Below are 14,103 nucleotides of genomic sequence, written 5' to 3' on the forward strand. Positions count from 1 at the left end.
CTTTTTGCTTATGTGGTGCTGAGGAATCGAACCCAGGGCCTCAGGCATGCAAGGCAAGCGCTCTACCACTGAGCCACCTTCCCAGCCCCTCTTTCTCATATCTTTTGCTCTGGCTTGTTCTTATAAAAGTAAACTTCTTACCAAGATGGCCAACCGGAAAAATGGCTGTCAGTAGCTCTGTATTTATATTCTACCAGCTCAGTGATTTCAGTGGGAAAAGAAGATCTTTTTCCTATTAGCCTTTGTTTTGGACTTGACTCTAAACAGTCAAGGCTGAATTGTATGTTCATAGAATGAGTTGCATGATGAATAAACACATACACACACACACACATACACACACGCCTGCATGCATGCACACATACATACCACTTACTTGCTTCCTGGTCGATGAGAAGACTCATGACTCAAGTTCCTTTCTTGGAAATTTAAGTCCTTGATAGAGACACATAGAACAAATGTGGGAAATGACAGCCTAGAACTTATCCTTGATGATAATACTCTGAAAACCTTCCTTTGTTCCATTTGCCTGTAATAGCTGAGGACAGCTTAGTTGCAGCCTTCTGGTGTCCCCTACGCAATTACACTAAGAGGACATTTTAGACTCAGAGAACAGATAATTTTCCTTTCAGAGAAAGAATTGGTAAAATCAAACTGTAGTATTTAAAAGCAAGAATGAGCCTGATAAATTTCATTAGACATGTTCTCAGAATCTTTTCAAGCCTGATTGCTTTAGGACATGTGCAGAGTAGTTACTTTTATTTTTCAGGGTCGCACTTGAAAAATATTTATTAAATTCAAGATTACTTAACATAATTATTTGAATTTATGAGAAAAAAGCTGAACTCTAACTAAAATAATTGTGTTAAAATAGTGTAGTAAAAGGATGAAGGAACTCATTGTAGTGTGTGTGTGTGTGTGTGTGTGTGTGTGTGTGTGTGTGTAGCTCTGATTTCCACATGACTGTGATAAGAGCTAAATGTCTACTAAGTTTGCTAATGTCAATGTATAGCTAAACTAATTTCAGAGGCCCATTATTTAAAAAGAATGATACATAGAAGAAAAAATAAACTTAAATGAGTGGTTGTTTAATTCTTTGTTTCAGAAGAATTGCATGACACAAATATAAAGCCAAAGTCAAGATAACCAGTTCTCTTGCCTAAGAAATATCAAACTGTTCTGGGCCATTTCTAAAATTATATCTCAGTCTGATTACTTCTTTCCAAGTTATTCAGATATTGTCAAAGACACAGCACAGAAGATGCAGTCCATAATAAGACAGACATTCTATTTAGCTATTAGCAGAGGATTTGATATGCTATTCTCATAGCAATGGGAAAACCAAGTCTTTCATCTTTTTTGTAGTTTCTTATGTCTTACATGTTCAGATCAGTCAAATTGTTTTTATAAATTACTCTAGTCACTTGTGGTATAGAGTCATATTATTTACTTATAAGTGCAAAGCAGGACCTTGTTTTTTATTTTTAATTCTGATGCACAGTATTTGAGCTTCTTAAGGTTCGGCATTATGTTAGGATCTGGAGATGACAAGATAGAAGAGAGATAAGAGATCAGTTTGGTATAGTGAGATACAGTTGTGAATAATAGTGACTGTGTTGGAAACACATACCTTGCAGGTGGTAGGTTTGGCATGGAACTCATTGTTGGTAGCTTTTCTTTGTATAACAGGTGTGAAGGCATGTGTCTGGGATATATGAGACCAAAGGAATGGTCTCTATCTACTTAGACTATGAAGTAAGGAAGAATTTCCTGACTGGTCCCCTAGCTTTGCCAGTTAGAATAAATAGGAATGAATAATTTGGCGAATGAAAGCCAGTGAACGAGCTTGATGAACTAAAAACATGTTCATTATGTGAAAACTCAGTGATTGTTTAAATCCCTTAGGAACCTAATTTGTCAGAGCTCTGATTTCACCTAAACTTTCCCTCCAACACAATCAGCAAACAAACAACAAAAGCCAAGCCAAAACCCAAACAATAGATGTTTGAAACCTTATTATCAGTTAATTGGAGTAAGGATGGGATGCTAAGGACTTTAGATATCTATTTAAAAATATAAAGTGAGAAGGATGGGTTTGAGATTAAATTTGAGGCGGAGAAGCGAGTTAGTAAATTTCTTTGGTCATCTCCATAGGAAGTGATAACTGCCCAGGTAAGATGTAGCTGTAGGGTTGAATGATGGAGGAAGAATCAGGAGATATTTAAGAGGGAGGAATGATAAGCTTTATAAAGGTGCCCTGCAATGTGGTAGAGTCAGACAAGCTAGGCTAAACCATGGTTGGGAGCCATTGTCTGAGATTCCATTTCCTCATTTGTCAAATGGGGTAGTAAGCAGAGCCTGCCTCAGTAGGTGGCTGTGACCATTACATGTGAGGATTTAGCATGGTGTCTTCCATGCATTCTTACTTCTGCATGGATGTGAGTTATCAAGAATCATTTACAGGTGATCTGGTGGTTGATGTTGAAGTAGGAACAACAGAAGTGAATGGTTTCTGTGGACTGTATGATTTTCCTTTTATGTTACTGAGGCTTTGTATATTTGAGTTGCAGTCTCAGGAAAAGTTGTCTTGTGTACATTTACACATACAGATTTGAAATTCAGAAGTAGGCTTTGAGAAGTAGATATGGATACGATAGTGCTCATTATTTCCATGGAGGTGCTATTGGAAGTCCTAGGTTTTAGTGAGATTGTCATGAGAAACATTCAATTAAGGAGAGAATGAAGAGCAGGACCCGTTGTCCAGGTCAATCAAGGTGAAGAAAGAAAAGTCTGATAGAGGTGTGTGTGTGTGGGGTCTTTCTGTGCAACCGAACAATTGATGACATTTACATCTTGTGAATCTTATTTCCCCCCTCTCATGTGTGTGTGTGTATGTGTGTGTGTGTGTGTGTGTGTGTGTGTGTGTGTGTGAAGTAGTATGAATCTCTAAGCAGAAAAGGTTGGTAAGACAGGAGGATGTCATTTCTTTTTGAATATTCTACTGTGGTCAGGGCAGAAAATTATCAACTTTTTAAAATCCACATTAGTCTCACTTTCTTTAGCTTCCAGCTCACTTTTTTTCCTTCCAGGAGATAAAAGGTACAGTTCCACCATGCCCTTTTTGAAAGTGGCAATGCCAACTAAATGCTGTTTAGTTATGGATGTACCAGAGCTTTTTATAAAGATAATATCCTCTGTTTGTTTCCAATGTTCAAGGCTATGTTGACCTCGTTTGCTGCAGACACATTCTTGTTCTAATTGTATAGGAATCTAGCTTCCTGCGGTGACTCATGGTTTCTTTATTGAATGTAAAAAAATAGCTTCCAACTCTTTATTTTTTATGCCCTTAGCACTTACAGATAGAAAACAAAAACAGTAAAACTTTTGCTTCACTGCTTCTGAAAAGAAGCTTTTCCACACCCTAAACTTTACTTGAAGAATTACCCTCTATTGTTTAGAACTGGAACTTTCTTACTATTCAAAAAGTCAGCTCAATGACCTGTGTGTTTTCTTATCATTGTACATGACTTGTGCAATACTTAGGATTATAAATAGTGTGAATTAATAAATGAGTAAATGAAAGTGGTTTGGTTATGGACTCAATGATGCAAAGAATGACATATACAACATACTGTGTGATGTGACATATTCCTATTAGTGTATAGCTTCTCTGACAGAGTTGGAGTTCATAGTTTCTTCCTCTTCACGAATGTCCAAGTTATCTTCTATATTGATTTGACTGTCATGGAGCTTGTCTGTGATTTTAGTGAGAATCCTTAGCATTATAAGCTAAATGTCACCTTTGAGCATAAACAGCTTATCTTCTTTGGGATTCATTTATTCATTCATTCATTCATGAATACAAGCCTTTATGTTGCTTTGTTGGCACTCTACCACTTGAGGACTCTCTCAGACTTGCTTTTTGCTAGTTATAATTGGATTTCTCAGGCTAACTTAAATCAGTGATAATCTAAACTTCAGCCTCCTGAGATCCGATGCATGGATCTATTCCTTCCACCTCTCACCTTCAATTCTTTTTGGAAGTACTAGACATCATTTTTCCTTGGTGAGAGCTATTGAGCCAATTGCCTTTCCTGGTTACGTATGCTTCCAACCTGTGCTGCAAACATAGAACCATAAGATTGTCAAGAGCACCTTCTATATGCCATTCCTGAACAACTAAAACAAATGCTGTGCATTGTCTAGGAGAGACTGATGTGCATGTTTACACTATGGTTATTAAAGGTTTGGTTCCTATGGCTTTTATATCTGTTCAGGGTGAAGTAAGCCTATAACAAAAGAAAACAAGCTGAACAATATTAAAAATATTTTCAACTTGTAAAATGTTGAAGCCATCTATAGCTATAGATATCTGGGCTCTATGAAAAATTTAGTACCTCAGATATTTGTTTTTCACTTTTTTTTATTTTATTTGTGTACATACTGTACAGAGGGGTTACAATTACATGGGCAAGATAATGCATACATTTCTTACCAAGCATTGGAGCCTCCTCCTTTGTTTACCCTTCACCTCCCTTCCCAGCCTCCCCCCCACCCAATCCTTCCCCCCCTCCCCCCACACCGACATTGTAAAGCTCCTTTTTGAGATGACAATTTGTACTTCTCATTGTTGCAACAGGTCCACCTGTATTCTTAAATGACTTGTTTTTCCCCATCTCCTCCATAAGTTATACTGACATCAAATATATTGAAAGCGGGGGTTATACTGTGGGGGAGGGACATACAAAGCAACAAAGAATAAACTTATAAATGCGTTAGAAACACATGCATGAAAGAAAAAAAACATTAAAATACTTATCTAACGATTCATTTTCCTAACATCACATTATCTCACTTTTTCCGCTTGACTCATACATATACTAGATATTGCAAATAAGGGAAACCATGGGACCTATGTTTCTTTGGGCCTGGCTTACTTCACTTAATATAATTTTTTCCAAGTTTTTCCATTTCCTAACAAATGGGGCAATGTCATTCTTTCTGATGGAGGCATAGAATTCCATTGTGTATATATACCACATTTTCTTGATCCATTCATCTACTGAAGGGCATGTGGGTTGGTTCCATATCTTAGCTATGGTAAATAATGCTGCAATAAACATAGTTGTGGTGGTAGCTTTAGTGTGGTCTTGTTTGTAAACATTTGGGTAAATGCCCAAAAGTGGGATTGCAGCACAATTATATACTTTATTTAATGTTTTAAATTGTTTAAAACTGTCTTCAAAGCTTTTTTGAAATCTGGAATTTAGATTTTAGACTGATTTATACTTTTTGGCATTTTTTTCTTTTCTATAAGTAAGATCAAATTTTGGATTAAAAAATGATAATTCAGTCCAAACGCAGTTGTCTCAAAGATACTGGTTATTGTCTGATAAAACTTGATAGAACAATCATTAGTAAAAGAACCATTTATATGTTCATGTATGAAAGCTGAAAATTGTTAATAATTACCTGTTTACTTTCAGTTTTGTGATAAAAATTAACAAATGGAGTGCATTTTCTTTAAAGACAATAATCTTGTTACCTATCCTCCCTTCTTCTTACCTTCTTCCCTCCCTCTCTAACCCCTTCCTCTTCCTGACTTCCTTCCCTTCTTTCCTTCTTCTTTATACCCATCCCTCCCTCCCTCCCTCCCTTCCTTCCTTCCTTCCTTCCTTCCTTCCTTCCTTCCTTCCTTCCTTCCTTCCTTCCTTCCCTCCCTCCCTCCTTTCTTCTTTTCTACAGGATCTCACTATGAAAACCAGGTTTTCCTTGATCCTCTACCTTAGCCCCACAGTGCTGGGGATTATAGGTGTGTACCAGCAAGCACGGCTCTACTGTGTCATGATGAGGTTTATTCAGCCTTCTATATACTAGTTATTTTTCTTGTGAGGCAGGATGTACACTTGTGGATATGAACTCTTTTCTGCAACATTTTAACATTAAGTTAAAAAAACAACAACTCAGCTTCTAAAGAAGGAAGCTTTGTGATCTAAGGAGCATAAGGTAACTTTGGTGATATTTCTTGAATATAAAGAAAGGAATGGAATGTTACCTGTCATCTTAGCCTTCCCTCTGCCTACATATATTGTTCATTGCTTAGTAAAAGTATCAGCACTGCTTTGTTTTCCTATATCAATAAATAAATACTGCAAATTTACTGTAAATAAATTACCCATAAGGTACTTGGGCCAGGAGCAAATCAAGACACTAAAACTGTGAAAGTGAGGCCAAAAAAGCCTTTGGTGCCATTGAAGCCATCAAAGACATCTTCAGTTCCAAACATGAGTTCAATCATTTATACAAAATTTGTGAGAAACCACTGAGGTCTGGACAAACTCTTCATTGAAAATCATTTTATTTAAATGTTTGACTGTAGTTGAAAAATTGTTGTTATTTCAACAGTTATTTAGGATTATGATTCACTACTCAGCTTTACTCTCCTAAATTCATTTTATTTTTAATTTAAAAAATTCATTGGTTTGATATAGGTCCTATGGTTTCCTTATTTGCAATAACTAGTACATGTGTAGGGCAAGCAGAAAAGGCCAAAACCTATGTACATATGACCAGATAAGATGATGTTAGGTGAAATGAACCCCAAGATAGGGACACAAATACCTTTTTTCTTTCTTGCTATTGTTTCTAATGTATTTATAATGTACCATGTGATTTTTTTGTTTCTTTGTATGTTCTTTCGGCATAGTATAAACCCTGCTTTCACTATATTTGATGTCCATTCCCTGCATCTTGTATATACACTTCTCTAGCTTGGGGAGGGGAAGAGAAGAAACAAAATGCTTAAATAAGGATACAGGTTGACCCATTGTAACAATGAGATGTACAAAACACTATGTTGAAAATGAACTTTACAACTTCGGCTGGTGGGGGGTGTAGTTGTGGAGGTGGGAAGGAAGAGATGGTAAGGGAAAACAAAGGAGGAAGCAACAATGCTTCATAGGAAATGTACTCATTACCTTGCTCATGGAACCATAACCACTCTGTGCAGCATTTTTACAATAAAAAACGTACAAAAATTCATTGGTTTGTATCAGTTATACAGGATATAGACTTTACTGTTATATCTCCATACCTATTAAAATAAGTTTTTTCAATAGTATTTCTGTTAAGACCATTTTACCTATAGATATGTACCATATATTATAACTGGACAGGAGTTGTATTCTGAAGTTCCTTTCACTTAATAGCATTTCAAGCATATTGGCTAATATAATGACAACTTCAAGGCTGCAAAATGATTTCTATTCCATGTTCACTTATATTTGTGTACTACTTCTATGGATAAATGTTATAAAGAGTTTAGGAAAGATAAAATATTTAGAAAATATGACAGAATCTATTGCTAGATCTATTAGTCTGAACAGCATAGTATTAAGAAGAGTTTTCCAAGGTCTCAACTCACTGATAGCTGCTCAATAAGGATCACTGATGAATTGGGCAGTAATTCCACCCCAGGGTACAGTCTCATCAACTGTCACAGGTTGAACAGAATGGAACTGGCCACAGTCAATAAGGCCGCCAAACCCCCTCCAGGTCCTAACTAAAATGCTGTTATTGATTCTGTAGGTGGCTCATCTTTCTACAACTCAATATCTTTAACTATTATTCCAGTCTAATATTTTCAGATAACACAGCTTCTCTTAGCTGTTTTCCTTACAGTGTGAAGACAGTCAGTTCATAGTATAGTTTAATAGATTTGCATTCGTGCAATCTGGAACAATTACATATACAAAGAAATATTCTGTTTGAGTTGGTTCTGAAATGCTTGTGTAGTTTATTTCCTTCTTTGAATTCTCCGGTCATGTGGCTATAACTGAGATAACTGTCATGTTGTCCTTGTTGAGATGACTATTTGATGAAATTCTCTGTGGCTGTGTCTGTCTGTCCGTCTGTAGGTCTTACTGTGTACTCCAAGCTGGCCTTGGATGGGAGTGTCTCAGGATGATCTGAATGGATATAGGCTGTCATGTCTGGCTTTCTTTTGAACTTAGTGCATGTAATCAACAACAGAATGGAATTTGAGAAAAGGACAGAAATGTGAAGTTTTCTTATTCTGAAACACCAGCAATAATTCTCCCTGTAACACTTTTGAAGATATTCTTTGGTTGATTTTTGAAAGCTTTCAATATCCCAGTTCTCATTTCTTCATAAGGGTATGATTTCTTTTAATTAATTATCTACATGTTTATTATCCACTATTAGTTTTACAAGGAAAGGTTCATTGTCATAATTCCATGCCTGCATATATTATATTTTAGTCATATTTATCCTATTACTTTTTCTATGGCTCCTTCCTCCCTAGTTCTACCTTATCATTCCCAATTTGGTGCTGTGTGATATATATGCATATAGTATTTATCTCCATGGGGCAGCTTTTTCTGAGCATTGAAATCAATTCTATTTAGATTATTTTTAGTTGAGGAATCAATAATTGAATCATTTGAAATCATTTTTGATTTTCAATATTTAAACATCTAGGTTATTTCCTAAATGTTCTTAAGAGAGTTCTCCACTTGTCTCTTCTGCAAATGGATTTTTAAAAATAAACTTACAACTAAATACATTGGGTGGTGGAAGTGGCGCTGTAGCTCAAGTGGTAGAGTGCTCACCTTGAGCTGAAGAGCTGAGGGACAGCGCCCAGGCCCAGAGTTCAAGCCCCACGACCGACCAAAAAAAAAAAAAGAAAAAGAATAAATACATTGGGTGGTATGCAAGTGTATATGAATGTATTAACTGCAATATGGCTAGGTTCATAGGAGAACTCAAATAGTATAATTCCTTAGAAAGGTAAAGTCAAAGTTTAACAAAATAAACACCAGGTAGCAGTAATTTGAAAGGATGAGGGTGGTGTCAAGGGAAAAGGAGTAGACAAAACGGGAGAAAGTAGAGAATGCAGTCAAGAGTTCAATATATATCCTAAAAATTAAAAAGAGTGAGGGAAAGGGTCGGTAGTGGAGGGATGGCTGAGAATGTTGAAAGGGATGACATGACATTAATGGAGATGCATTGTATTCATAAACTGCTTTTTTAAATGGCAACTACCTTGTACACAACTACTTAAAGACAATTGCTTATTTTAACCAAAAATAGATAATGATAGTTGTTTGTTGTTGCTATTAGTATTCTAAATCAAATTGACTTCATGTTGCAAAATGTTTCTTGCACAAGATTAATGAAAAATCTGTATTAAAATGTTGTCCTTTCCAAAGGTATTTTTAGGCTTACAAGCCTGGCCAATAGTGTACATATCCAGGTACCGGGATTTGGATAGTGGAGATCTATTCCACTGCTTATGCATTTTATATTCAGCCTCTTGCAGTGTCTGCTCAGATTCAGAGATCACCTATTTTCATGAGAGAGTGTTTTTAAAACTCTACAGGGTGAAAGTGCTTTGATTTAAACTTGTGATGAAAAAGTAGATGGTGAATGGGTTTATAGAGAGGAAGATGTTTCGTGTATATCTTAATAGCACATTGTACTTCTTTGGTGAGTTTGAATTCTTGAAGATACCTGGAATTCATGTAAAATATAACAAACAATAGAAGAGAAAAAGGCAATTAACTGAAACAATAGTAGATTTGCCAAATTTTGCATTTTATAAAGAAACACTATAGAGGTAACTGTAATGGCTTCCCTAGCTTAGGGTAAACTTTATATTTTATTTTATTTTAAAAGAAAGCAAGCAGCATGGAAGCTGGCATTCAATTGTTGCACAAATAGAATTTTCTCAACAAGATAATAATGTTCGCATGTAGAAAAAGTTCTTTTTTTCCCCATGGTCTTTGCTGTTATAGACTTTGCCTGACTTTCCCCCATGTATTTTTCTCAATTGGTTTTGACATTCTGGCTCCCAGGGACAAGTCTGAAGAGTTGTCAAAACAGACCTTTCCTTCCCTGATAACCAAATCTAAACAGAGACCAATCAAATCCTTCAATATCCTGATGGATTCCTGCTTCTTGGCGCTAGTTTCCTTCAATAATTGATTATTTTCTACAGTTTGACCATCTGTGCAGGGGCCAGCATGTCTGTTGCCATAACAAGCTAATTGAGCAATTCAATTGACATGGCTTTTGGTTCCTCAGCATGGTGACGCTTGTGAAGGGGACGTGACCGCTGAGCGCCACCGTCCTCTTAAAACAGTACATCCGGGGAGCTTTGAGACTTTTCCAATTCCCTGCACCCGTGACCTACTTTATGGATTTCAGACATGTGTGAATTGGATCCCAGAAGGGACTGCTCACTTTAGTACCCGGTCCCATAGGACAATGGAGTAGACCATCCATTACCTTCTTCCTCTTGTTCTTAGGTTAATGACTACATTAAATATTAAACAAGTTTCCGTCTCCAGAGTGCCCGTGTAAGTGATTTTACATTAGCTCATCCACTTTTGGCACTGTCTTCTCTTTGATTTCTGATAAAGCATGTTTCTTCTGTGTAACATAACTCAGAGGAAATCATGATTGATTTGACAACCATTAATGTGATGCTTAATATTAACCTTCATCCTTAGATATAAAGAAAGAGGGTGGGGGAGGAGGAGAGGGAAAAGGAAGAGGAGTCAGAGAAGAAAATGTGTTTTATTCCTTTATATTTTTTTAAGGTGACATTATTATCATACCACAAATTTTAGAATGACTCCTCTTTTCCCCTCTGGGCCATTACGAGATTCCTGGTAGTGGAGACACTGGTTCTCTTACCTACCATAGATTCCCAGAGTCGCACCCATAAGAAAAATCATTTGAGAACAGCAACAACAACAAAACCAAAAGATATTGGGAACGGAATCGATGGGATTTGCAGCAACATTTGGCAAAACGTTCAGGTTTTACCTTCAGCTAGCTCAATATTTAAGAAGAACAAGGGTTGCTGTGGAAAGTTCAAGGAGAAGAGCTAAGGCACAATCTCTACCCACTAAGATGATTATGAGAATAGACAGACAGGCAGGCTTCACAGAAAATAAGAAATGGGGGTGGAGCAAGGTGGTTACCTGTGGGACTCCAGCAGTGATGTCTGTCAGCAGCAATTTTAAGAGGTTTCTTTGAGGCCTTTCCTTCTAAGGCAAAAGTTTTCCTTTCTTTTCTTCTTCTTCTTTTTTTCTATGCTAGAGGTTAAAACCATCAGCCCCTAGCAAGTAATTTATCAGAGCTATATCTCAGTTCTTAAAACGTACCTTAAAAAGAGGCCATTCTTTTTTACATCCAGGAAAACATAGTCTTTTTTTGCCTTTTTTTGAATGACAATAGATTCATGCAGAGAGGTTTTCCTTCCCCTTTAGTGAATAGAGAAGAAGAAATCTAGTCATTTGCAGAAGCTTGTGTTTTCTGAGGTCTAGGATGCTCAGGATGGTAAAAATCCATTTGCACTCCCAGCTGTCAGAAGAAGAGCAGTTATGACTTGGGCTTACTTTTGATAAAATTGCCCTTTCGCACTTTTCAGAGAGAATCTTTTCTATGTTTTCTCAGGTTCACCAGGTTGGAATGTTGTCTAGCAACATTCTTCTCTGTACTTATTTTTTAAATTTTTTATATTTTAGTACTTTTCTAGTTAGTGAACTAAATGTGTATATAGTATAATATAATGATATTATTAAGATATGAAGGATAGATAATAAACTGCTAATAAGTTATATTTTGTGTGAGCACTGGTATTGGCAATTGAACTCATCTTGGGTACTGTCCCTTACTTTTTTCTGTTCGAGGCTAGCTTTTACCACTTGAGTCACAGCTAACTTCTAACTTCCAGCTTATTATTTATTTATTTATTTGTTTGTTTGGTGGTTAATTGGAGATAAGGGTCTCATGGATTTTTCCACCTCAGCTGGCTTTGAACTGCAATCTTCAGATCTCAGTCTACTGAGGAGCTAAAATTATAGATGAAAGCCAGCAGCATCAGGCTGATAATAAACTTTTTGAGCAAGGAGCTTTCTAACTCACTCCACTTCCTATTTTACTCATAAAGCAAGTAATAAGTTTCTTGGTGAGATAGTTGTCAAAGGTCCTGCAGCTAGTAGTGGACAGTTTGGGGGACAGCCTTGAGCCTACAATCTGAATAACACAATCATCTGGAAACAGATGATCTCACATATCAGAGTTGAGAAGATGAGGTTGAGACCAACTACTCAGCTCCCAACACATGAAGGAATGATCATCCATTAGAACATTGGGGAACATATTATTACTATTTTTTTTAGATTTTTTTTTATTGTGAAGATTCCATACACAGAGGGGTTACAATTACACAGGCAAGATAATGAGTACATTTCTTATCAAGCATTGTTGCCTCCTCCATATAGGAAAAACTATCATTCATTGCACAAGCTTGAAAAAAAATGATTGGATTCTAAAACACAAGGATTTGAATTTTGAAAATTCACTATTTCTTATGATATACTGATTTCTTTATAGATATGTATCAACAAACAAATCTATAGTGGAATTTATTTTTATGAAAATCAGTGATTATGAACTGTGTGCTGACATTGATAAAAATTATGCAAGGTCTTATTTTATATTTTTTTGTCAGATGTGGGCTTGAACTCAGGGCCTGCAAACCATCTCTGAGCTTTGTGCTCAAGACTAGCACTCTACCACTTTGAGCCACAGCTCCACTTCCAGTTTTCTGGTCATTAATCATATAAGGTAATATTCTATGAAATGAACTGCAAGAAAAGGTAACAAGAGACATTCTTTAAGATACCATTGTTGCTGGTTTTGTTTTCTTTTCCTTTTATCTTGCTTGCTAGTTTGTATTTGGGAGTATAAGGGAGGGCACGTAAATGATGGAACAAAGATGAACAAATACAACTGGATATTTTGTGGGTAGGGACAGGAGGGAAAGACAGAGAGACAGAAGGAGAGGTTCAAAAAAACTGAGCTCATTACTCATTACCTGATTCATGTAACAGTAACACCTCTGAATACCAACTCTACCAAACAATTTTAAAAAAGGGGCAAGGTCTCAACAGTGTAATCATATCAGCAGTCTCAGACCCTATGGAATGTATGTAGTAGTTAGATCATGTCCCAGAAAGCAACCAGCAGTGTAAAGGTGGGATTTGCATAATCTGATCAGTTTCTCAGTAAGAGTGCTATTTACTCATATTGTAGCCAGACAAGGCTTTTCCTTATATAGGAACACTGTTTTGTCATTGTAGGATATGAAACAGAACACTAACTTGAAGATGGCCAATAGTACCTCCCTATTCCCTTTTAGTCACCCCAAAATATGTCTGGACTTGGCTCCTGGAAGTGGGAGAGGGACAAAATATCCGCCCATTGAAAACCATTGTATTCGTGACAAGGTCATCACAGAATCCAACAATATGACCCATTGATTCTAGATGACACAAGTGTACTTTTATTTCTTTGAAACAGGAGACTTCACTTCAAGATTTGAAGTTGCATGAATGTATATATATATATATGTATATATATGTATATATATATATTTATACAAGCTAGCCAATCAGTTACTTTTAAAACAAATAAAATCAAAGATCCAGTCAGAAAGGATAAAGCAGATCATTGGATAAGTCAAGATCTAACTAGGAGAAAAAAATAATCCACAGTGGAATAAATGTGAGTCAATGATGCACAGGCCATACTTTGAATTCATAATTCACAAGGAAATGAAAAGTAACCTAGAAGTTATCCATAGGTCTTACCTTAGTTTAGAGAGACAAAGGGAAAGGTTTGTTACCTGCTACTTAGTTAGGGACCTAAATAAATCTGAAAGAGATTGAGACTGTGAGACTGTGATGCCTTCCTAGTAGAAGACTTCCCACTTTCCTGTCTTCTATTCCCTCTTTCTTGCAGGAAATACTCTTCTTTTGTATGTTCCATGTTATAAGAGTATAGCAGGAAGGCTTCAAAACAGTCCTATGTGAGGTCCCATGGTTTCCCTTATTTGCAATATCTAGTAGATGTATGAGTCAAGCGGAAAAGGTCAGATAATGTGATGTCAGGAAAATGAACCCTTAGACATGTATTTTAATGTTTTTTCTTTCATGCATGTGTTTCTAACGCATTTATAAGACTATCTCTTTGTTGCTTTGTATGTCCCTCCCCCACAGTATAACCCCT

Source organism: Dipodomys ordii, unplaced genomic scaffold (genome assembly GCF_000151885.1).
Source record: "Dipodomys ordii isolate 6190 unplaced genomic scaffold, Dord_2.0 Scaffold157, whole genome shotgun sequence".
In the NCBI taxonomy this organism is placed as follows: Eukaryota; Metazoa; Chordata; class Mammalia; order Rodentia; family Heteromyidae; genus Dipodomys; species Dipodomys ordii.